Raw genomic sequence first — 24,915 nt, 5'->3', positions numbered from 1 at the left:
TCCTGAGTGTGTTGGCCAGGAATAGCATGCACCCACCTGATAAGCCTCTCGAGTGAATAACGATAACATTGCATTCTGACAAAAAGGCTGGACAGCAGCTTCAGTCTCCTCATCAGAAGACAGCTTGGTTTCCAGGATGGCTGCCACATTCACACCCCATTTGTTAAAAAGATGCCGCAACTGATGTTGCCTTCAACGATTACGCAAACCCGTATTGTTAAGAGTAGCGACCTGAAATGTTGTGATGTCCACCATTTTCGGTGCTTGTCTTATTGAAGGCCATCCCCTGTACTAGGGTGGCCGGCCTGCAAAATAGGCGGCCTGTAGGGCACACATCGCCCTTCGTTTTGAGGTCACCCTTCCCAATGCCACCCCACATTGTGCCTTCTGCACATCGCCATCGTTACACACCTCATCATCTGCAGGACGCCTCAAATGTTCGCTGTTGTCCATCGCCTCTTCTGAGAGAGCCAAGTCTTCGGCCCATGAAGCCGAGTGGACCCCGTCGCTCGCAACCACGCTGTTCGCCGACGGGGCACCGAACACACTAGAAGCTGACACATCAGGCGACATACTGCTGCACTCCGGCGACGAAGGGGCATCGCCGGCGCAGGAGGCATGTCGCACATTCATTTTCTGTAGCGCCTCTACTGACCCTACAGAAGAGGTGTTAAGCTCTCGTGATCGTTAGGGGACAGGTGGTTCCTGAGCAGCAAGCAGAGGACTCAAAGTAGCAGACCCTGGCAGACCCGGGTACGGTAGCTTTGGGTCTGGAGACGGGGAATCCTGTTTGTCCGTATTTCTAGTCGCACTCCTGCCGTTATGCGGTGCAGAAGCCTTTGGTCCATCTTCTCTTGGGAGCTCATGACTCAGTTCACCTGACGCTTCCACAACATCCGATACATCCATAATGTGCTCTCATACCACTTCATCCTCATGTGCCCAGTTGCTTTGGCGTAACCTGTCAGCATAACTGATAACAAAGTTGTCTACTGTGTGCCCGAAGCGTCGGCACTGGGTGCATCGAGGCGTACGGCATTGACGCCGTACATGTCTCACACGGTTACAACGAAGACACAGCGGAGGCCTGCCTGTGATCACAACTCTTGCTTGTACACCGTGAACGATGAGCGTGTCAGGAATTGTACTGGCTGAGAATCCGTCCCTAAGCGTGAGCGAGATTTCGCGGTTCGCTGTTTCCATGTTCTCCATTCCGGGGCACCGCCACTTCTCACACTCGCTGGTTTGTACAGTTCAAAAAGGCTCCAAAGCTTCCAGAATCCTCCGATGCTTCATTAAGTGCGGGAGCCATAGATGCTTAAGCTTCATGTTTTTTGTGTCCGGGTCAAACACGAAACATTTCAGACCTTTGACATTAAACTCTGCTTTGTCGATAAGCTTCTGTTTTGAGGAACTGCTCTCGAAGGTATCCAACCAAACGTGGCTCATTTGGTACTGACCAATAGAGATAATCTCGCGGAGGTCCATGATGTACGCGAGCGTATCTCGGAAGTCAGGAGCAGGGTGTGGGCGACCCTTGAGTTCAGCATGCAGAAAGACGGTGTTGAGCACAGCATTATCGGTAGGTAGTCGTGGCAGGACTACTTTGCACGAGTCCGTGGCAACTATAGTTGTCGGGAGACCGCGGTCAAAAGCAGATGCGCTGATTCTAGCTAGATGCATTTCACCACGCAGCCGCTCAGAACGGCTTCTTCTTCTCCACGAGGGCTTGTGGTATGTAGCATTCTAAAGAGCTTTCCATAATCAAACTAGTCTTTTGGTGTGCCTGACTGCATCGACTAAAATGGAAGAAAAGCCACTGTGGCTTGTGGTAGATTCCATTCTAAAGCCCTTTCTATAAACAGACCAGTCTTTTGCCGTGCGTTAGCTCATTGACTAAACTATATGCAAGGCCACTGTGGCTCGACCCCCCCCCCCCCGCGGTGGCTCAGTGGTTAGGACGGTCGGCTATTGATCCGGAGTTCCCGGGTTCGAACCCGACCGCGGAGAGAGCGTTTCGATGGAGGCGAAACGCTAAGACGCCTGTGTGCTGTGCGATCTGAGTGCACGTTAAAGATCCCCAGGTGGTCGAAATTATTCCGGAGACCACTACGGAGCCGTCAACTACGGCACCTCTTTCCTCCTTTCTTCTTTCACTCCCTCTTTTATCCCTTCCCTTGCTACGAAGCTGTCAACTACGGCACCTCTTTCCTCCTTACTTCTTTCACTCCCTCTTTTATCCCTTCTTTTACGGCGCGGTTCCAGTGTCTGCCCATATGTGAGACAGATACAGCGCCATTTCCTGACCACAAAAAGCAATTTTCATTTTCATTTCTTCGTGGCTTATGGTAGATTCGATTCTAAGTCTTTCGCTACTGAGGAAATATGAACGCATGGTGTGTACTGAAAGGAATTTAATTTTCACAAGATATAACAAAACCAGCGCATATTGCAACACATGAAATGGTAGCTTATTAGTTACACTTCCGAATGAATTGATTAGCAGAGTGGTGTGTGCAAAAATACTTGAACATTTATTAGTCAAATATGGCAAAAACACGGAAAAGTGTACAGAGAAAAACAAAATTACCGGCTGCACTATGCGCGATTTTGAACACAGGAAAATTGGAATATACAAAGCGCTTCAAATTTTTATAGCTGTCATACCTCCAAGTTTCGGCTCTGAGCAAAAATGATTGCACTTTCCACAGCTGGTCAAGTCAGCGGTTATCACTGAGGTGCCACTCTGAAAAGCAATCACGTGAAGATGTGAATCAGAGGTAGACTTGACAGCTGCTGGACATAAAGCTTTATCTTTGTCTATGTTTCGTTCCATCGCCAGGATTCTGGACAATGCGCCTCGAAAAACCGGTCGCGCAATCTCGCGACAGCCGGCAGCGCGACTGTGCGTAACTCAATGGCGATGAAAAATAAAAATTAATGCCTAGTCGCGCATAAAAGTTAGAGATTAGCTTTCTCGCCTATATGTTAAATGCTTCTTAAAGTTTCTTTAACAGAGTTTCATCAATGTAGATTACATATTGCGTTTATCATGCGCAATGAGCTACGATAGCATAGAGCCTATGGCGAGGTCCCGAAAAATACCCCACTTGACTTAACTTCATCGCTCACCAAAGCCCTAATTTAAATTACATCGACAAGCTTTCGGAGCTTCAGGTAGCGTAATGTGCTACATTAAAGGAACGGTAAAGTATTTTACATTTCAGTGGAGCAAACGATTTTCTGCGCTGTTTTTTTTTTTGACTATGAATCCCCCGCACTGCAAGAAACGCGTGGCGCCCTCTCTCGGTGTGTTGGCGTCACCACTTCGAGCACTTCTTCGTGCGTTCCCAGACACCCTTAGAGCGTGTGGGGGTAGCGGTCTCGGTCACAAAGGAGATGCCCTCGACTCAGCGTGGCAAGCTCAGCCTGAAACCAGCTACCAAGTGACAAGGGGTTGGTCGTTTGGTGCGCAGCTTTCGCCGGTCGCAAGCCAGAGAATGGGTGGGAGCCAAAGGTTCACAAAACAAAACAGGTTATACAGCTAAGACACGATACAGAGATTTCACAATCACTCGTACGAGCACACACAAACTGATTTACAAATACAATGCAACTCGTGCAAAGTAACAATGGAGAGACTACAATTTAACAAAATTCCTGCATCTAAAGAGCACTAACACACAGAGAGAGACAAATAATAAAAATAAAATTTGTTCACCGGGCACTGCGTCAGTCCGACGACTTGAGGACCACGATAGGGTCGATCCGCAAACTGGCGCACGTTGCCTCGCTGGTCCATCCGTGGCTGGTCGAGTGGTGTTCTCCCGGGAGTCGAGCGGGCGCGCTTCTCGGAAGCTTAAACGGCGGCTTGGGCTAACAGTCGGCGGTTGCAGCCCCTCATTTATAGGCGCGGACCGCGTCTGTTTGTTCTTCGCGCCAAGGCATGTGCGCACATGCACGCAGCTTCAACCGCGCAAACTCCTTCTCCTTCTTGCGCCGGGCGTGCGACCCCATTGGTCGAGCGCGGAAACCACCTTCTAGAAAAACCTAGGTTATTTGCGGCACGCTGAGTCATCGGTGCCGGAGCGAAGAGGGGGGGGGGGGGGCATCCTTCGTCGCGAAAGGTTACCCCCTTTCTGTCGACCACACCCAAAAACTGCTCCAACATTCGAGAAGAATCGACGCCACGCGCGGCCATGCCCCCCGTGGCGCCGCGCCGGCAAGCTGAGTGGAAAGTTACAACCCACGTTGTTTTTTTGTTTTATTTTACCGCTCGCGGGCTCGATTGCTTAGGCGCAGCGCCGGTTTTTTTCGAACATGCGCCGAATTTTGTGACAGTTGGCGAGGCGCACGTCAATGCTACAGTGGCCCTGCCACTGTGCCCCTGTTTTGGTAGGTTCCTCTGTGAGATTGAGCCGTGCCGTACGAGTGCGCACTTTTATCAAAAGTTACCCCATAGTTGTGAGGCTACGACCATAGGCTGCTACATAAAGTGCTTCAAGAAAGCGCGTGCCTACTATGAAGTGCATAGAGGAAATTATAAGGAGAGTCTTTTGCTTGACAGGTATATTTATTTAAACGCATACAGTGACCCCACGACACGGGCATAGGTCATAGTGGAATTGCGTGCGCATTAACAGTGCAAAGCAACTTCCAAGTACTTTAGTTCATGCAGTGAAATGCGTAATTCCCGGGCGCTCACAGAGTTCACTCACCCATACTTGTATAGGTTCTTGCACTGTGCATTGAAAATTTTAAAATCGTGTATTAATGACTACATTTTAACACTCCAGTTATTAGCCTCAATAGCAGACAGCTCTTTTAAAGTTTTTTCGATGTTGTGAAAGTGCAGCACGTACTCGTTGAAGTGACTGAGTGCTGCACTATAACAGGCAGCAAACCTGATGCTGCGTTTTATGGCAGTATGTGATTTGTCCAATGTAAAAATTAGTGTGGGGTAGTTCACATTTTTTTCTAGGTTGGTATAGTGCCTCTCACAATTCGATCTTTCATCGTCGATAAGGGCTTTATCATTGCTGTAACCGATGCTAGTTTCGGCAATTATGTCAACGGTGTACGTAAACTGTGAACTGCTAACAAACACTTCATAGAATGGCATGCTGGGAACTATTATGAAGAGTGGGCCATCAGTATTGCATGCTATTAACTACGCCGTTACCCAGAGCAGCAATCAGGAATCAAACCCCCGTTAAATATTATGATTTAAATTTGCTGAGAAATGAACAGAAGTTATTGTCCGATAACACGACGTTTCAAACCTTAGTGGTTATCTCCAGCGCGGCGGCTGGGCGCTCCATCCAGCCCACTTGTGCAATGTGCCGCTCGCACGAGCGATTAGCGACACGACGCTACGTGCGCGTGGCCCTGAATATGCAGTGAATTTGCCGTGTTGCGAATATGTGCAACATTATTTATAAGCACTGTCGCTAGAGTGGCGCGAACATATTTTTTTTTGCATATGGCGTGCAAACCTACCGTCGTTTTTGATTATTTTTTTCTGTCACTCTTCTGTGTACTTCTCGCTATCCTCTCTATTTGCCTTTATTTTCGCCGGTTGCAGTTCCGGTGTTTGAGAGATTAGATAGCAATCGCCGGGCCGGCAACATTTTTAGTTTCCTTTTTGTATTTTCGTCAGTTGTTGCCTCTGAAGCGATTAGTAAACTACTATTTCTTCAAGGTGTGGCTCAGGGAAGTTGCAGGGGCTTTATCAGCAAATAAAATGCGGGAGTAAGAACAGGAAGCTGTTTCCAGGGAACGATTAAGACTATCCGGCGACTTTTAAATGTGCCATAACTTGTTTCTACAGCCTACGACACCAAGCACTCGAAGAAAGGTATATATTGCATTATGGCCACACCTTAGGCATTATCTTTAGGATGATTGTCTTTGAAGGGGCAGGGGAGGCGTCCGATAATGGTAGCCGGCTTGTGTCTAGAGTGCATTCCTTCCTTTCAGAGAATACTGGCCATGGTTTCGCTGACACCTCCTACGTACGAGCTGCATACGCGATTTTGCCACCGGCGTATCCTTTGCATATAAGCATATACATTTGTTTTGTTGCATCCTTTTCGGTTTTGGATGATACATCGAGTGAAGAATCTTGGGTATCCATTTCTTAGAAATGTTTTCTTTTGATGATGATGAGTTTTAATAGTGCAATGGCAACCTCGCACCAAGCGCAATAGGATGAAGTGTTTTCTTCAACACAAGGTTAGGTGAAAGACCATTTTCCGAGCGCTTCAGCTCAAGGAAACCAAGCGCCAGGCTTCGAGAGAACTTGTGCCCATTGGAAACCAGTGGATAAACGGCGGCACTGGGGAAGGAATCACTCACCGTCCTCGAGCCGCATGCTTAAAGCTATATGCCATTGCTGTTGTCGCTTGTTTTTAAAATAAATACTCAAGAATTGGGAATCGTCTTAACCAAAACTTTCTTGAATTTCCCTCTACCCTTCGGGCAAAATTTTTGCCAGTGTTCCTTCCACAAAGACTACGAGAACAAGACACACGGCTCGCAGCATCAAACATTGAAGAAGTGGGAGAGGCGGTAACGCGAAGGGTCAAGGATGTGAGCAGGGGCTTAGGCAGGGCGAAATTCTTTTTCAAGAGGTACACGGGCACACGGTTGCAAATGTAAGGGGGAGGAAGAAAAGGACAATGGGGAGGGGTCTCCTGCTGTGCCTTTGTCTGCCTTTCTTTTTTTTCCTCCTTATATTCTTCCTCGAATCGTGGAGCGCAATCTGTGGTTGCTTATTGAATGTGCTGAGTTTCTGCCTCCTACGGTGTGAAGCATGACGTAGTCGGCGCCTCTGTGAAAACGGCCCGGAACGGTCATGGATGCACTTTAGTCTCCAGGCTGTCATAAAAAAAACACAACCGCTAATGTGCTAGTCCTGGCAAAGGGTCTCTCCAGAGGCTGACAAAAATCTGCCAGAAAGGACATCAGAGTTTCTGCTGAAGATCAGTTACATTCTTTAATCCCTTCCACTAACATAAGGAATTCTACCAGCATTGTTAAAAGCACAGTGCATCACACAGGTAAACAGTGGCACAAAAACAAATGTCGGATGATTTAGCGCGGCTTCGCCAAATGCAATTAGGAGCGCTAGCACTTCAGGTTTCAGTGCTGTTTAGGTGTTCGGTTCCTTTGCGCACGGATGCAGTTGATGAAGACGATAATATCCAAAACACAGCGCAAGAGACTGGTATTTTAGGACGCAGAATGTTCGGCTGCGGCGATGTTGCAGTTGTCTAATACAGTAACCAGCAAACTGATGTGTTCTCGCCGCCCCGGGTTCGAAACTCACACGCGGCCGTGAAACATTTCCGATTATTTTATTTCAGGTCAAGTAAATTACAGACATACAAACAGACCACTTCGAAATCCAAAATTGAACCCTCAATGCCACAATAAAAAATGCGACCCCGTTAGCCCGCTGTTGTTCTACTAGCGTGTGGAGGCAGCGATTCGTATCAATGCTCCGCTCGATGGAACAGCATCATCGAGTGGCCGTGGTTCTCATCTGCTCACTCACGGAAAAAGACGGCACACTGAAAGACTTTTCCTTAGAGCCTTTACTTCGATCCTTGTCATGCAACGTGAGTGCGCTGTGTTGTCATGGCCTGTCTACAGTACAAAATAAAGCCGACCATTGTGAATGGGCGAGACCCTTCTGCGGCCACGTAATTGGCGACAACTTCAAAAAGCACGTGTTTTCGCTTTGTGTGGCAAGAAATGAGTCGAATGAAGCAAACTGTCCATTTCACCAGAGATCATTTGGCGACGAAAGGGTTCGAGTACGGTGCATCGAGTATCCAACGCCACTATATCAAAGACAAAGGAACACCGCTAAGAAGAGCACAAAAATGAGGAGACTCGGTTAAAAAAACTTAACATTTTGACACATTTGCCTGTCTGGTTTGGTTGGGTTTGAAGACTTATAATAAACTGCACATCTCAGTCTCATCTGCACAACAAGCACAGGACTTGACAGAAAAAAGAACAACTCACGATATTCAAAGAACTCATCATGAAAGGCTACCCAAAAAACTTTATTCAAAAAGCCATTAGACGTCAAAAACACGACATTCGCCAAGAAATCAACGCACAAAGACCAACGCCACCACCAAAATACGTCACTCTACCTGATATGGGAGGTGTCAGTGAAACCATCGCCCGATTCCCAAAAAAGGGTGTCTCCAGGTTGCGCACAAGCCCACAGACACTGTTGCGCATTGCCAAGCTGTTCATAAAGACCGGCCGCGGAGAGAAGGAGCCCAAGGCATTGTCTACTAAATTCCTTGCACCGACTGCGACGCAAACCACATCGGCGAAACCAAAAACCCCAAAGAAAGAATTTGGCTACATAAAAACGACGTCCGCAACTACGCAAGAGATTGCAATCCTGTAGCCGAACATTCCGAGGACTCAGACCACAGATTCAACTTCGAAGAAACCAGCATCCTAGTAGCCGAAACAAATTACCACAAAAGGCTCCTTCTGGAATCCTAGCACATCCAAACCACCCCGTAAAATATCAACCGCACAAAAGGAAACCTGCTCCCAGTGTATGCCCAGGGACTTCAACGAGAAAAAGTCGTCATTGACAGCCGCCCCACAGTGCGACAACGTGACTAACAGCCTTATCCCCCTCACATCCTCCCCCTCTCCCACGCCTTTCGCATCACAGCTTTCGTTCCTTTGACCCCTTTCTCCCCTCCATACTTAGAGACGCTAGCTACTGCCCTCAGTCACCCCTAATGAAGGAGCCGAGTCGGCTTTGAAACGTTCGGTTAAAATTAAAGATTTTTGTTTGGAGATGTGCAGTTTATTATGAGACTCGCTTACCACTGCAGAACGGCAGATATCTTATTCCTTATTGCAATTTATTTTCAGATTTTCAGACTTTTAGTCGTGATGTCACTGTGCCCGTATACCTCTAAGTGGGGAAACGTGAGCGCGTGCACTGAGAATGCGGACAACACATTTTCAAAGACACATGATCTCATCTGCCTCGCGTCCCTGCAGCCTAAGGCACCCAAACACAAAGATTTATCGACAGGGTACTCCCGACGTGCAGCATTCATTTTCTCAGAAGCGAATGGACAACTTGTTGAATCGCCGACTTACAGGAAGGTTGTTTCCAACCAGCAACCCACGTTTGCAAACCGCGTTTTCGCTTCCTGCTCTGCTGACTGAAGGGGTTAGCATGAGGAGAGATGGTTTTCGGTTGGCAAACTGTAGATGACGCTCGATATTCAGCAAGTCTGCTCCAAGGGCCGTTTTTTTTGGTGCATGCGCCCAAGCTCGCCGCTCTTAACATACGACAGAACCGGTCTACGCATGCCCACTGCAGGAGACGCCGCCGAACCTCAGCGAGGCGCCGATATCTGTCCGTGTTAGACATCGGCGCCAGCTAACAATTGGCGCTCGCGCACGTGTTGGAAGCGGGGCCCGGTTTACGACAATAGGAGAACAGCTCTCGGTGACTTTTCTTCATGGCTTGAAGCTCTTCCAGGTTCACAGAACTTTTCTTCGCGGTTTAAGTTGTCCTTTCAGCGCTCCCTAACCTATTTTCTTCACGGCTCGAAATTCTTTCTGCCAGCAGAAAGAAGCACCAGAGTACAATGAAGTTTTTTCCTTCTCCTCCATCTGTTCGAGAGAGGAGCCAGCCAGTACCAAGAACATGAACTGCCAAACATGCCTCTGACGCCGTTCTGGTCTGCTCAGGGCCCTGTCACACTAGCCCGACACGCCGCCGACCCGACAAAGACACCAAAGATCAGCCAACCCGGTGAGCGGACCTTGTCTGTGGCAGGCCAAGCTGTCACACTAGGCCGACAACGACACCAACGCGTCCGACGACCAGATGTCTTCGTAGTGTGACATGCTTTGACGCCCGCGAAGCCGACAAAAAAAGTCTGCCGACCATGTCGTCGCGACATCGCTCGCCGAGCAAAAACATTCACCAGACACGAACACGATTCCGCTATAGTGCGGTTTGTTAACGTTCATAACAAGCTCTGGGGTAGATGAATGTCCAAAAAGGTATCATTACTGAGGATCGTTGGCCAATGCCAAGGTGCTACGTTTACTTCATGTTCGCACCAAGCTCTGGGATAGATGAATGTCCAAAAAGGTATCATTACTGAGGATCGTTGGCCAATGCCAAGGTGCTACGTTTACTTCATGTTCGCACCAAGCTCTGGGATAGATGAATGTCCAAAAAGGTATCATTACTGAGGATCGTTGGCCAATGCCAAGGTGCTACGTTTACTTCACGTTCGAACCAAAAAAGACAAAACAGCCATGCTATCAGAAAGGCCGCCTGCTAAATTCGAGCAACGACAGCATGCCTGCGCAACAGCCACGCTTTCGGCAACGACGCCGACTGCGGGAGCGCCAGGGCGACGAACTGCGCTGCTTCCCGGCTGCCGTACTCGCCGCTAAGCCTAGTTGGTTTCGCATCGATGCCGCAGCTCAGGGCACTTTGGAACTAGCCAGCGCCGTAATAAAGGAACTTCTCTAGTCACCCCTTTACTGCCAACCTGTCCCATAATAAAATAAAGTTATGCTCGATTTCCGCGGAGGCTTCAGCAGTGGATCTAGCAGACGTCAGGCGAGCCGCAGGAGGCAGCAGCCGCAGCAGCAGGCGGCTATAGGATAAAATTTGCTTGTATCTAATCCGAGCCAGCTCGCCGGCAGGCCAGCCTGGATTCCGTCCGCCTCCGTAATAAAAATCAGCTTGATTGTTTTTGACGTAAGCAATAAACGCTGAGACAGAAAAATGCGACAAATGTATAATTTCTGAGGATCAATGATCAACACCGAGTTGCTGGTAAAAGCAACAACTTTGATACGAGCAAAATTTCTCGCCAGAATCGCCTCGCAAGCTGCCGCTGGCCCGCCGTTGCGGTCCGGCTCGCCTGTCGCCCGCAGCGGTCCGATAGCTCCTCCGCCGAAGGTGTCGCGGAAGTTCACTACAATTTTAGTTTATGGTGCGATTATACTGTTAGCAGCAAAGAGATAGTAAGAGATATTATAGCGCAGGCTACTTGCGAAACGGCATCAGCTGCGCCAGGCAGCAGCCCAGATCGTCGCCTTGCGGGACCGCGGGCGGTGCAGTTGCCGAAAGCTCGCTAGTAGCGCAAGCATGCTTTGTCGCTGCTCGTGTATAGCAGGTGGTATTTCTGAAAATATGGCTATTTTGTCTTTTCTGGTGCGAACTTCAACACCAAGCCAAGCAGTAATCAGACCGCTGCGGGTGGCAAAGCGTACGTTTTGAGCTCTAATGCTTAAGCCGAACGGCGAAGTGATGCTTGCTGCTCCGTGTGTCCCTCCTTGCAGTGGGGCTGCGTTTCGTAAGCAGCGACCGGTGCAGCGCGCTGGCCGAGTTCTCGGGCATGGGTCGCCTACTTTACTTCTGTCGCGAGTGTCACACTGGGGAGTGCTTGTCAGCACCTCTGAAGGCAGCGAATTGCTCTGTTCTCCATAGCGTCGTGGGTATAGCAGTAGCTTCGCATTCCAGAGATTCCTACTTCGAATCCGCGTGGGCGGGAATTTATTTTTCTTGTTATTAGTTTGGCCTTAAATAACCTCTTCCGTCCTGTTTACCCGCGAGCGACTGAATTTATTTTTCGAGCCATGCCTTTCTGACCCAGCAAGAAGTGCCGCTCACGACTGGGCTGCACTCAACCTAGGTTCATAATCACGATTGTTAATCAGTTTGTTTTACTATGATGGAATTTATTTAAAAGAGTTGAAAATGAAGCGTCCCGGCCCATGAATTTCGCATAGCAGGAAATGACAAAAGAAGGGTGAGAACGAAAAAGGGCGAAGTCGGCGGGAGGTCTCGCACGTTGTCTCGCTAGTGTGACATGACAGTTGGCGGACCATCGGCCAACTGCCGTCTCGTGGGAGACCTGGCCCCGACGCCGACAGTCGGCCGACTGTTTTAGTGGGCGCAGTTAGACATAGAGGCAGACATCACGACGACATGGTTTTGGCAGACCAAATCGGCCGACTGTTGGCCTACTGTGACAGACCCATAATACTCGACCCACGTGGTCTCGGCCGGCCTTCACAGGGTGTATTGGCGCCTGAGAGGCTAGACAAGGACAGAATTCGCTTTAATAAAAATGGCTGTTGGGCAAACTAAGAGATGAGGGTTACAAAAGAAAAGCGGGAGACTTGTGTTCTCCTTGAGCAAGAACCTTAGGATGCGCGAGTACCAAATTTTTGCTTGCGAACTGAATATTTTCGAACCATTTTGAATATAGGCAAACAAAAATAAATGTTGCTGGTAACGACCGAAATGCGCTAACAGACGGGACAGAAAAGAACACATACACATGCGCCGGGGTCTGTGTTCTCTTCTGTACCGTTGGCGCTGTCCAGTCATTTGCATAAACATTCACCATCCAGCCCGACTTAGCCATCTTCATTGAACAAAATATCGACAGTCATAAAAAAGTTTCCCACAACAGAACCACGAAAGGAAATATGTATCAGACCATAACTTTACTTCACTCGTTATTGTGGTGGGCGAATACACTCGCTTGGTTTTACGGGGTTTAACGTCCCAAAGCGACTCAGGCTATGCTTGACGTCGTAGTGGAGAGCTCCGAATATTTTGGAGTATTTGGGATTCTTTCACGTGCACTGACATTGCACAGTACACAGGCCTCAAGAATTTCGTGTTTATCGAAATGCGACCAACGCATCCGGGATAGAAGCCTCGTTTTTCGGGCCAGCTGCCGAGCGCTACAACTACTCAGCTACCGCGGCGGCTCCGGGATGGTTTGAGTCATGGCAGCAATAAACTTTAATTTGTATAGCAGTGCTATGAAAACAACTCGTTGGATAAAATTACTCGGTTCAGTTTAAAATTTAAACAATCCCGTTCAAATAATGCCTACATCACAAAGCTCACGGAATGCTGAGCTACTGTTATGGACTGAATGTTGAGAAAGCCTTGTAAAGTGCTGAAATAAGTTCTTACTGGCGGAGCGACGTCAAATGGTGGTACCTGAATAGCACGACAAAACTCAAAAAACACGCCTCTGAAAATAAAGAGAACAAAATTGCGGTTGCAACGCGGACAGAACCATTCCCTCGACGCTCTCCACGACCCCTATCTATAATCGACCACCTCCGCGCCTGCGACAAAAGTGAAAAAGCAAACAGCGCAACTACGATGCCCAATTTCTTTATGGCTCACCTTCGAACTCCAATATCTATCACTTCCGGCATTCACTTTCTCGGGATTATTATCTATCCACTGACAGCGGCTCAATGTGCTGCCAGTTGTCATAGCCTCAGAAGGACGAAACTACATGTTTCCAAAACATCAGATTTAAAGAGAAAATTTATTTCAAAACGTACTTGTTGCATAGCTAGAGCTACTTCTGGGAATCCTAGCATTGAATGAGTGTCGAAAAATTCAGTCAGGCGTGACTGCGCGCAGGTATGAAACATACCCGTGTGGCGGCACGTCGCATGCGACTTTACACGTCAGGTGACAGGTGAGGTCCACCGAGACTACACATTTTGTACAGCGTCAAATCTAAGTGAGATTTTCGAGACACACCACATTAACGGTGTTGTGCATATCGCCAGCCACTTCACCGACCCAAGTAGATTCTTTTATAAAAACGAAAGCAAACGCCATTTGTCCAGGTTAAGTAGCAAGCGGTCACGTATGCCTTGCAATCAGGAAGTGAAATGTATAAGCTATGGTTTAGGTAAAGTTAAATTACTCTTTCTGTCTGAGGCAGGTGTGAATTCTAGTAGCTCGTTAGCTTTGAGAATGTTAATGTGGAACTCAGGCATAGAAGCTGTCGTGCTCGATAGAGAAAAGGATCAAATAAAGTTGGCTCAGCATTGCAGATAACGTCGGATTAACGAAATTCATCGAACAAATACACAGAACATAAAGAAAGCCGCCAAACGATTTCGTTAATATTGACATGAAGATCTTTTCAAATGTCAACAAAACATAGCAAATGGTTCGAAACTATTTTATGCTAAGCAATAATTCGAAACGCCTGGCGATGTCCAGGCTACAGATGATAAGAAAAATCTGCAGAGACTCTTTACATCCCCATCATTGCGAAAGCAAGGATTTGTGCTACGCAGAAGACGACAATTAGCGGGCAGTGCCACTAGAAGGATCGGATAGAAGTTGGCGAAGACGACGCTCTGCAATGTACAGAGCAAGAGTGCTGTGGAGTTTAACACGAGGCGTGTTCGGCTGTGGCGATAGCCTCAGTTGTAGCATCACAGGCTACAAGTTAGGACGTTTATGACAGAACAGACTTTCTATCGCACTGGTTTCAGCTCTTGAGGCCGTGTCTATCTTTGCCGCCCTTTTAGTTGTGTTGCCTTTTATGAAACTAGTGCTGTGCAGCCACTAGCTGAGTGCTTAGTAAATAATCTGTATATAGCCCCTTTCTCTACATGCATAACCTCGTGCAGTATGTGCCATGATGAAAGAAAAGCGGTGATCGTTATCCACGTAGTCTTGCGCAGCTGCCTTTGTTCGCGTCTCCGCGGGCTCTACTCCCATTCTTGGATATTTTTTATTTCCTTTTATTCCCATTTTTACTATGTTTGGGACAGAGTGGACAAATATCGGAAAGAGACGGTCTTTCTAGGCTCTGAACCTCCAGATTAGTGCTTTTGCACTTGTACATGCCGACGGAATAATTTTATACAGCCCAAAGGACAACTCAAACTAAGCATGCAATTGCAACAAAGTACCTTAATTCCCTGCTCCTTATGGGCGATAGTGTTATATATGCTGCATTCCTCGTTGATAGAATCTAGTTGTGACGAGGCTGAAAACGGGGAACCTGTGGTTGACCGAGAGCGAAGTTAACTAGTTTCTTTTCTAGTTGATCGATTCACGAATAACTTGTCACGTATGACGTAATCGAAACAAACTGATGATGTAGCCACGACATTTCTTTTTATTTTAAAGTTATCTAATTTAGCTACTAATGAGCGTAGTTCATTACGACGCGGTTGCGTCTGAGCCCTGCCAACCTGAATGTTTTCGGCGGAAAAAGGGAAGACAAATTATTACAGGTTTCAGTGTATTTCAGTTTCTTGCTGGATTGCTATGACTCAGAGAGTTCAAGAAAACTGTTACCAAGATGTAACATTATGTTGTATGTAATGTAATGTTGTATTATCACCTCTTAAGTGCACTTGGCTGTGACTGTTAGGGGCCTTCTCATCTGTGCATAATTTTGACCGAGAGCTTGTGCTCATGTTGATTCGTATCTGCTGAGCTGCTGTTTTTTGTAAATCGTCCCTGACTCCTACGTGTTTTATGGAAAAGCCTCTAATCTTTACGGCAGTCTTGCAATAAAGGAAGTTGGCGCTGCTTGTGTGTTGTCTATAGTCTTCACTGAAGCATGTCTCTCTACGGTGACGAAGCTATAGCACGCGAAGATAAAAATCTAGCATGTGTTCTAGAAATCTTCGAGGACAAGTGGTAATTCAGGAAGAGTTCTGTTGGGGTTCAACCCACAGATTTAAAAGCTTGACCTAAGTCTTACTTGGTTGTCTGGGCTAACTTAGTGAACTCACAAAAAAATTATTCGGTTGTCCTAAACGTCTTCCTGGAAATCAGCGTCGAAGGCGCAGCTAGGATGTCTGCTTCGGTACAAGGGAGGAAATTTTCTAATCTTTTTTTCCATTCTAAGAAAATAAGAATGGTTGGCTGGGGTGCACGAACATGTGCATAGAACTATACTGAGAGAAGTGTTAACAACTTATAAAACCATGCTAACATGGCCGAGAGGTGAGACCCCATCGCTTTGTTTTCCTGCGCTGACTGCGTCCCCGAGCTGACTTCTCGTGGAGGCAGGAAGCGTTTGGGACGCGTGAACAACGTACCCTCGAGATTGCTGGAATTCTTGCTCTGTGAAATCCGCATAGCAAAAGAAGAAAGGCTCCAGTGCATAACGAGGTACTTTTAAATGGGAGAACAGAGGTGGTGGAGGAATGTTTCCTAACCGGCTCCGTGGAGAAAGCACTTTTGCACATTCGGTTGCAAACCCTTGACGTCGCGTTGTTTAGACCGGTGGAAGGTCTTCCTGAAAGCACATATGCACTCGAAACCGCACTGAGCAATGTTCGAACAAGGATACAGACTTGTTATCTTGTTAGGTTAAGATTTATGCAAGAAAATGCGGCGTTTTAAAAAAAAAATTAAAGGAAAAGATTGGACACGTCACGTGTGTGTATACAGGTTGACTCATTCTCATGTGCAGGTGTGTAACAGAGTGGCTTCCTGGCTAACAAAATTGGAATTGTGTCGCCGTGCATGGAAGCGTGACTTTCTTGAAGACAACCGATTCATCAAGCATAAAATGTCTCTTTTTTATGAGGGCATGACCGAATGTCGGATCGAAATGGTCATGTTTCCTCGAGGTGTCAGCGTCGGAGAAAAACCGCGTCCCTGGTGCTGTTTGCGGCTGGGCGGGCAACCCAATTTATGCCGGCCTCGGTCAATCGAACACGATAATTCTTTTAGATAACTATGCTCGCATCTATACAGTTAGTGCAGCGGCGCCGAAATCAACTTTGCCACGTTACCAGAAGAACCACTGTCGCTGCTTTGGCAGGCCTTCTCGCTTAGCAGTGCTTGCCCCTCGTTGATGACATTTAGCTTTAGCATTGAGCGATACCGCACATTCATTTTTTGCTTTATATATCTCCAGCTGAGCGCCGACGCGTCGCGGCGCTCTCAGCCTCGCAAATTTTGTCGAAAAAAGCGTCCCAGTCTTAGAGAGTCCTGATATTTCATTAAGTTTTTTTAACAATGACCGTAATGAGCTTCCGAATACAATTTTAGCGCAGAAAATCATCGAGCTCCCACATTCAGCAGACTGAAGCGAAACCTTCAGATATTCCTTTGACAGTACTAAAAAAAAGTAAACGTTGCAACCAAGAGCGCAGAGAGGGATTGTGACCGACGCTGCCAAGAATGGGCATTCTTTGTTTCCGTACGCTTCATGCCACTGAGCCAGAGCCGTGGCATCCCGCGTTATGATAAGTGCTTGTTTGTAGCAGTTACCTATATCGTCGTCATCGTCATCTTACATCGCTTCGTTCCCTAGTTCGCAGGGGTCGTGCATTGAACGCGTACGAGTGATTATCGATAAATTAAGACTCGTTTTTGTCACCTACAGCAGTTTTTATGCAGCCGTAAAAAAAGGCGAGAAGCAGACCATTTCTTGTGTGCCGTGCATACTTGCAGTAGATTTAAGAGCGTTAGCTCCTACTCATCGCGTTTCTCGATTTCTTGGGAATTTCTTGGGAAGTCCGAGGAATTCAAGATGGCAGCCTCCTTAGTAAATCGAATTTGCAACCCATTTTGTGATTGACTTGCAACATCATGAATATATCGAATTGGTGATTGATTGCTTTTGTCAATTATAAATGCAAGATGTCAGATTTGTATTTCCTTTGGTGTCCCCTCACTTTAATCTCATTCATATCAATTCTAGTAAACCACACAGCTGAAGCGCCAACTCCAAGCGCTCTTCCTTGGGGTACACACTCAGCGTCGGCGCTCTTGGCGTACGCCAAAACCGGTCTGCGCATGCGCACTGCAGAAGACGCCAGCGAGCCTCGGCGAGGCGCCGATATCTGTCCGTGCTAGATATCAGCGTCAGCGCACGGGCGCTCGCGTACGCTTCGGAAGAGAAGCGTTTGCGGGTCGGTAGGCTGGAAACGCCGATTGGTCGATGGGATGCGTGTCTGCGTGACGTTTTTTTCGCTTCGCCCTCGTTCTCAACCGGATGTGGGGTCGCCGCTCCTCTCTCGGCCTGTCTTTTTATGATTTATGATTGCTTTCCAGATTACACGCGCGACTGATCCTTATAAGCTCTGCTGTGTTTCAATAAATGTTCAGTTGTCAGTACCGCCCTGTGTTGTCGCCTGCCTCTGTCCCGTCCTGTTTTGCGGTTTTGCTCTTCATGATGTCATACTAACTGGCCTACACCAAAGTCCTTCTAAGTTAAATGTCGCTAGAGGGCCTAGAGAATCGCTAGGGCCGGTCGGCCGTCCGCCGCGCGTGCGTGGTCCGCGAGCATTCCCTTCGTGAGCCTAGGCGGCGCCGCGCGCGTTTCGGGAGCGGTCCAGGTATGGCTTTTTTGCGTGGTGCGCTTGTCGGCGACAGCCAGCTGAAATTTCGGTACAGTTCTTGCTTTCACGACATTGCCACTACCCACGAAAGGCGCTGGTTCGCGAGAAATCGCCAGCGACATAAAGGTACGCATTTTATCTCAAATTTCGCTTTATGAAGTGCTGTACCACTTACCTACATGCCTTGCGCATTCCAGGACCTCGTTTTGCTGCTGCAGGAGCACGTGGCTAGTGTCATGCTGGTGTGCAAAGTTTTGCAACGCCATTACGAGGATCCACATAAGGTGCGGTTTCAGGACCGCTGGCGCCGCCAGCTGAACCACCGTCTGAGAGCCACGATGAAGCGCTTGTCGGGCGTGCACGTTCTCAACCCCGAGGTAAGGGTTGAACAACGTTTTCGCAAGTTTTCTCGTGCAGAACTCAACAAATTGCGGCGCTTGTAACGCAACTTTTTTGCAGCATCGTTTATTGGGTACTTCTGGCAAGCCGATGCTGTCCTTATTTGCCGCGGACCGATACCACGTGGCGAGAGGCCGGGCATCGACCCCAGTGCGCCTTTGTTCCTTTGCAGGGGCAAGTCCAGGGTAAAAGTGGCCACGATAATTCTGCCACTACAATCTGCCCTTTAGGATCGCTGTCAGCTGCAACGGTAAGTCCAGAAGTTCCGACTCGCGCATTGTGGAAATCGCGCCTGGCCTAAGTATCCAGCACTCACCCATTGCAGTGCAGCTTTGTTTACTTCCTTAGAGACTTCTCGCGCTTTGTCTAAATCGACGGCAGCCGTGAAAATTTACATATTAGACCTCGCTACAGCATTATACCAGCGCAGCGCGCCTTTGTTTCTTTGCGTTGGCAAGCGTTAGAAGCGCGCGCCGTCTCGCGCTTTGTCCAAGTCGGCTCTAAAACTCGCGCTAGGCCTCGTTGCCGCGTTGACAAAGTGCATGGCTTTGTTCCTTTCAATCGCAAGCCTCTGCCACTACAATCGGCGGCCTTAATTTTTATGATCGCTGTCAGCTTCAACATTAAGTCCAAAAAAAGTTATGACGATCGCGCGGTGTGGAAATTGGCGGTAGACACAAAGAACTCGTGCTTGTAGCTACAGTTTTACCCAGCTCCAGTGCGCCTTTGTTTATTTCCGTAGCGACTACTCACGCTTTGAGGAAATCGACGCCAGCCACAAAAATTTACATATTAGACCTCGCTACAGCATTAGCCCGGCGCAGCCCGCCTTCGTTTCTTTGTGTTCTAACTTGTTTGCAGCACACCTTTGTTTGCTCGTTACTTTTGTTCTTTTCAGTCGTTTCCTGAATCCGTCCAAAGAGCCGGGCTAGGTGAATGATAGTTCGCCGTCAGTGGAGCCACATGGCGATCGCACTGCATACAGCACGAATTTGGTCCCCGTGTTTTTCAAATAAAAACATCAGATGTCGAAGGTCATGGTCGTGTCCGAGGATTGCTTCGACAGCTGGGGCCAAACCATGGGGACCGCACACGCTGTGTCGTCGCTGCCAAGTGAAGAGGCACAAAATGGCTGTCGACCTAAATAAAGGCCCTTCTCGGGGCCGCCTCAGTGTTTCCTGGCAGATTACATGCTTTCCACCCTGCGCACGTGTCCTCCTCATTTCCAATTAAATAGGTCCTTCAAACCCTGCAGAAGGCTAGAATTAGGAACATCTAATATTAAGATGGTGCATGGTACTTGAGAAACAATAGCGGCTACTATGGCAAAGGTGAAGCAGGGCTGGAGTTACGCGCAAATAAAGAAAGGTTGGTGGTACCCAGATAAGCTGAAATGGTTTTGGACAGGACTCTTAGTTATTCGATATAGAAGACTCAAATAATGCATATTCAGCGTTTATCAAGGTTTTTGTAGAAATACACTCTAAGCACTTTACCTTCAAGAACATTAAGCAGTCTAAACGAACAAGAAAACCATGGATCACGCCAGAGCTCAAAAGAATGATAAAGCGCCAAAATAAGTTGTACCATGCCTTTTTAAATAATCGCTCTCTAGAATCTCTAATCTTTAAAAAAAACAAGAAATAAACTAAATACTGAGCTTAGGCATGCTAAGATTGTGTATCATCAAAAACTGTTCTCTGATGTTAGAAAGAAAAATTCAGATGCTGTTTGGAAAGTTGTAAATAACTTGTTACGTCGCAATACGAAAAATGCGCCAACTCAACGAATAATCTGTAAGGGCTCTGAATTATTCGGTCAGGCTCTTGCTGGCCATTTAAACAGCAATTTTTTAACTACCATTTACCTATGATGCATCTACATGAAGTTCCTTCATCTTGTAGCCCTTTCGAAAGCCTTTTCCTTGAGCCCAGCAATCAGACCGAAGTATGCACAACCTTTATGAATTTGAATAATAGCAAAGCCTTAGATATTGACAATATTCAGATAAAACCAGTCAAATGTGTACTATCTTTTATTGCACCTGTGCTTGCATACATCTTCAATTTGGTAATTGAAACGGGAGTTTACCCGGAAGAAATGAAGAAAGCAAGAGTGACAGTTGTGTTTGAAGGGGGAGATAAAGATGTAGTGTCGAATTATAGACCAATATCTGTGATTCCAGTCTTTTCAAAGGGCTTGGAAAAAGTAATCTTTTCCCGTCTAGTGAACTTTTTTAATGCGAAACAAATCCTGTCTGAGGCTCAATTTGGCTTCCGAAGGGGAAAGTCGACGGAAACAGCTTTTGTTATCACTTAAGGAATGTATTCTGCAAAACATTGAAGCAGGTATTCTCACTGTCGGAATCTTCATTGATTTTAGTAAGGCTTTCGATTCCCTAAACCATCAAATTTTAACTCATAAACTTTCTCAAAACGAAGGTCGTGGAACACCTTTAGACCTCATGAAATCATACCTGCAAAATCTAAAACAATCTGTCTATATCCACACCCATCAGTGTTCTTTTCTATCAGTACGAAATGGTGTGCCTCAAGGCAGCATTTTGGGCCCCATGCTTTTTAACATCTATATAAATGACATTGTGCATATTTATGACAAACCGAAATTATATACGCCGAAGATAGCAGTATACTTATCTCTGGTAACGACATAAACAAGTTAATTGAAGAGTGCAACGTAACCCTTACAAAACTAGAGAACTGGTCCTATTCTAATTGACTCCAAATAAACTCTACAAAGACGAAGGTAATAATTTTACGTGCAAGGAACAAGCCAGTCGAACTGCAACGCGCTCCTAAATACGCAGGTCAAGAAATTCAAATTGTTGACAGCCACAAAATCCTTCGAGTTACTTTCTCGTCGCATCTCAGCTGGGATCGGCATGCGGAAAATATTTGTAAACAGCTCTCTTCTGTAGCAGGTGTTCTATCACGATGTCTACGGCTCCTTCCCACTCACGTGAAAAATCAAATTTATCATGCGCTTTTCGTTTCCGTTTTGAATTATTGTAACTCTGTTTGGGCAACCACCACAAAAACAAATGTGATAAAAATACAGGTTCTGCAGAAGAAAATGATCCGCTACATTGCAAACCTTCCTTATCTCTTTCAGACGCAAACTGCTTTTAGAAAGTATAACATAATTCGTTTTGAACATATGTACGTTTTTCGCATTTTGAAGTTATTTTACCATTCTTCTTCTGCTTATAGATTTTTCTTAATACGTACTGCACATTTAAGGACAACTTTGACTCGACTCTACACCCGAAACACCAATCTCTGGTGCATTTTATATTTTCTAAATAATTATAAACTGCAAACGCTTGAACACAATTTAAGGACCACTGTTAATCAGTACAAAGTTTTGGCTAGTGTTAAACCAAGCGAGTTAAAAGTGAATTTTGTTGTTATATAGCCAGGTTGCATTTTATGTGCTTCTGTTGTCTGCCGGTGCCATGTATGCCTATTAAGTGTTTTTTTTCTCTATTTTTCTCGTGTCCTTTCTTTGTTTTCATGCGTCTGTCAACTATTGTAAACTATTGTTAGTGAACATACATGCTCATTGTTTTCATTGCATTGAATCTATATGTCACTTGCTTCGTTGTTTTGTGTGTTTGTTATAATCTATATATATTTGTAAACATTTTTTTTTCTTGCTTGAAGTGCGTTTGTCGTGTACTGCCATTTGAGAGGTGCTTGGGTTCAGTCAAGCTGCTTTTTAGTAGCTTATAGCCCTTGCATCTTTCTAGGATGTAACTTGTGTTCTTGAAAAAATAAAGTGAACTGAAATGAAATGAAATTGCATTTGGAAGAGAAAGACAATGTTTCATTTTGCAGTGTAAGCTTGCATCTCTAGAATGAAAATAGAACGTTGCCTCGCACCGCTTGGGCTTGTCGTTTGACCCCTCGTTGACCCCACAGAAAAAAGGACGCTTCTAGGAAACTATTTCCGGAATCTTTCCCCCGCTTCAGGTGGAGAGGGGGTTGATGTCCTCCCCTTTGTCAGGTTCGCCGCGAGACGCGACGCACCATGGACAAGACGACGAAAGGAAGCGGGCAAAGCTGCCTTTCCGAAATTTACCATGACCTACAGGTGCCTATAGTTGTGTTTGGATTCCAGGGAAGTAGCAGCCGACCTCTTAATCCTCCTCGTCCATTCCCACGGCGCTCCGCGTGCCATGTCGCCATGTGCGGTGAAAAGAGCAGTGTTCAGAGTTTAAATGAAACAAGTATGAAGCTATACAGTGAAGCCAATTACAGACAGCTAGAGGAATTTAAAGAGCATGCAGTGTGATGTTAGTTATCTCAGTCAAAATAATGCAGTAAACTATTATTTCGTTTTTTTTACCCAACAGATATGAAATGTCTGAAGATGAATCTGTGCCAAACACATTGGTGCATCAGTTGTGATGCCTGAAAAAAGTTTTACCAACATATAAATGCCCTTGTCGTGATAATGAGGAATACCGAAGAATTAAGCAAAATAAAAACATTTTTTTGTTCGGGCTCACATACCTGCTACAAATTTATGCGTAGCGATTTAAATGACTCTGTAGGAAGCTTTTCTGGTAAAAAGTACAGTATCGCAGAAAGGAGTCTTTAGGAAATGCACTGTGTAGAAATAGCCATACCAATCCTATGTCATCGTTCAATAAATGTAACAAATACCGTGCAAAGAAGCTTGCTGCATAGTGTAGTTGCAAGTTACTGCTTGCAGACCGTTCTGCAGTCACTGAACTGTGATTGTGTATGTGCTGCATGACAGTGCGTGGATTGCAGAGCAGTTAGCCAACACAGAGATGCTTGTTCCTATCGTTTACCACACATATAAACATCATCAATGAAACAGGATGCTATGTGTAACTTTTTGACACGTTCCTTTTTCACAGCCTCCAAAAATGTTTCCGCATAAATGAGCTAGCTTGGTTTTCAGCAATAAAACCACAGGACTGCTGTAACTTGCCACATTTTCAAATTGTGTGAAAATTATTGCATGTGAGGGGTCACAATCATATCTTGTTTCTTGAAGGTCTCGTTGATTTGTTGGCAATGCTTTGACAGCCATGACCAGCTTTCCGCATTCATGTGCGCAGGGTATGCCCATTACGTGCATGCCTTTCTACCTGTTAATGGCTTGCAATGCAAACAGACAAAAAAAACGGCCGTGGCTTAGCTTGGTTAAGCCTGGTGATTGCGAAGCAATAGTGTATTATTTTCGGATCAGCTGGTATTATGGCTGGTGGTAGTCTTGGGTTATGCTAGTGTTACGGCTTACAGTGAATCATCTAAGAGGAAGTCATCCGTCTATGCCGACAAACATTTCCCTCACCAGCGTGCCCATTACAAAATCTTCTAGTATCGATTGGCCGACGGTGCGGTAACACTCCATTTTCTCCGCGTCGTAAGATATGCCCACTCGGTGCTTGCAGTAGCGTTCTTTAAAGTACGGTAGCGTTACGCCGTAATAAATGTTGGGGTTATTGTCCCCGTCCAAAATGCGATACAGTTTGTTGTACGTCTCCTCGTCGTCTTCACGATGCATTAGCGGTAGCTTGTATGTTTCGGCCACGTTGTAGATGGCCAAGTTGTCTGCATAACACCCCCATCGTTCGTCGGTCATCTTAGGTTTGCCCCACTTGTGCATGTGCGTGTCCGGCGTGTCGCTGGTTTCCCCGGCTAAAGTCTCTTCTTTCCAGTCCGGGTAAGCCTTAAGCAATGTGGGAAACATGAGAGCACTCACCGGCGTAAGTTTGTCCCTATGCCACAACCGGTCACACACTGTACACGCATAGCCGAACGGGTTGTTAGTAAAGCGTCTGTTGAATTCACGCGTTGCCGTCTCAAACTCCTTTACTCTTCTCGCATGTTCTTCACGTCGTTCTACTGCAATGTGTCCTTCGGGTTGAGTCGGGCCAGCCTTGGTGAGAGATTTCTCCTGTCTTTTCTTCGAACGCTCTTGTCTCTGCTGGGGTGTTTCTTCCGCACGCTGTTTTCTTCGGTTTTCGTTTTCCTTCTCTCGAAACGCACGTTCCTTCTCAAGCCGCTGCTGCCGCTGTTCCGGGGTTTCTTGGACACGCCTCTGCCGTTTAGTCGCGTTCTGAACTAGTAGAAGGAGACTCACTGTCGGGCAAACTCATAATTTCTTCCTTTGCTTCTGCTGTTCTGCTGTTTCCACAGAGGAGGTTGCACGTTCTCGCCGAGCTGCATACTGGGCACGCCGCTTAGAAAGTCGTTCTCATTCTTCTTCCGTCTCCGTAGCTCGCCTGATGCTTCCTCTTTGCATTCTGCCGAGCTGCCTTGTTCGTAGGCACCA

This window comes from Amblyomma americanum, chromosome 1 (genome assembly GCF_052857255.1).
Source record: "Amblyomma americanum isolate KBUSLIRL-KWMA chromosome 1, ASM5285725v1, whole genome shotgun sequence".
Classification (NCBI taxonomy): domain Eukaryota; kingdom Metazoa; phylum Arthropoda; class Arachnida; order Ixodida; family Ixodidae; genus Amblyomma; species Amblyomma americanum.
Note: the sequence above shows the minus strand (reverse complement) of the source record.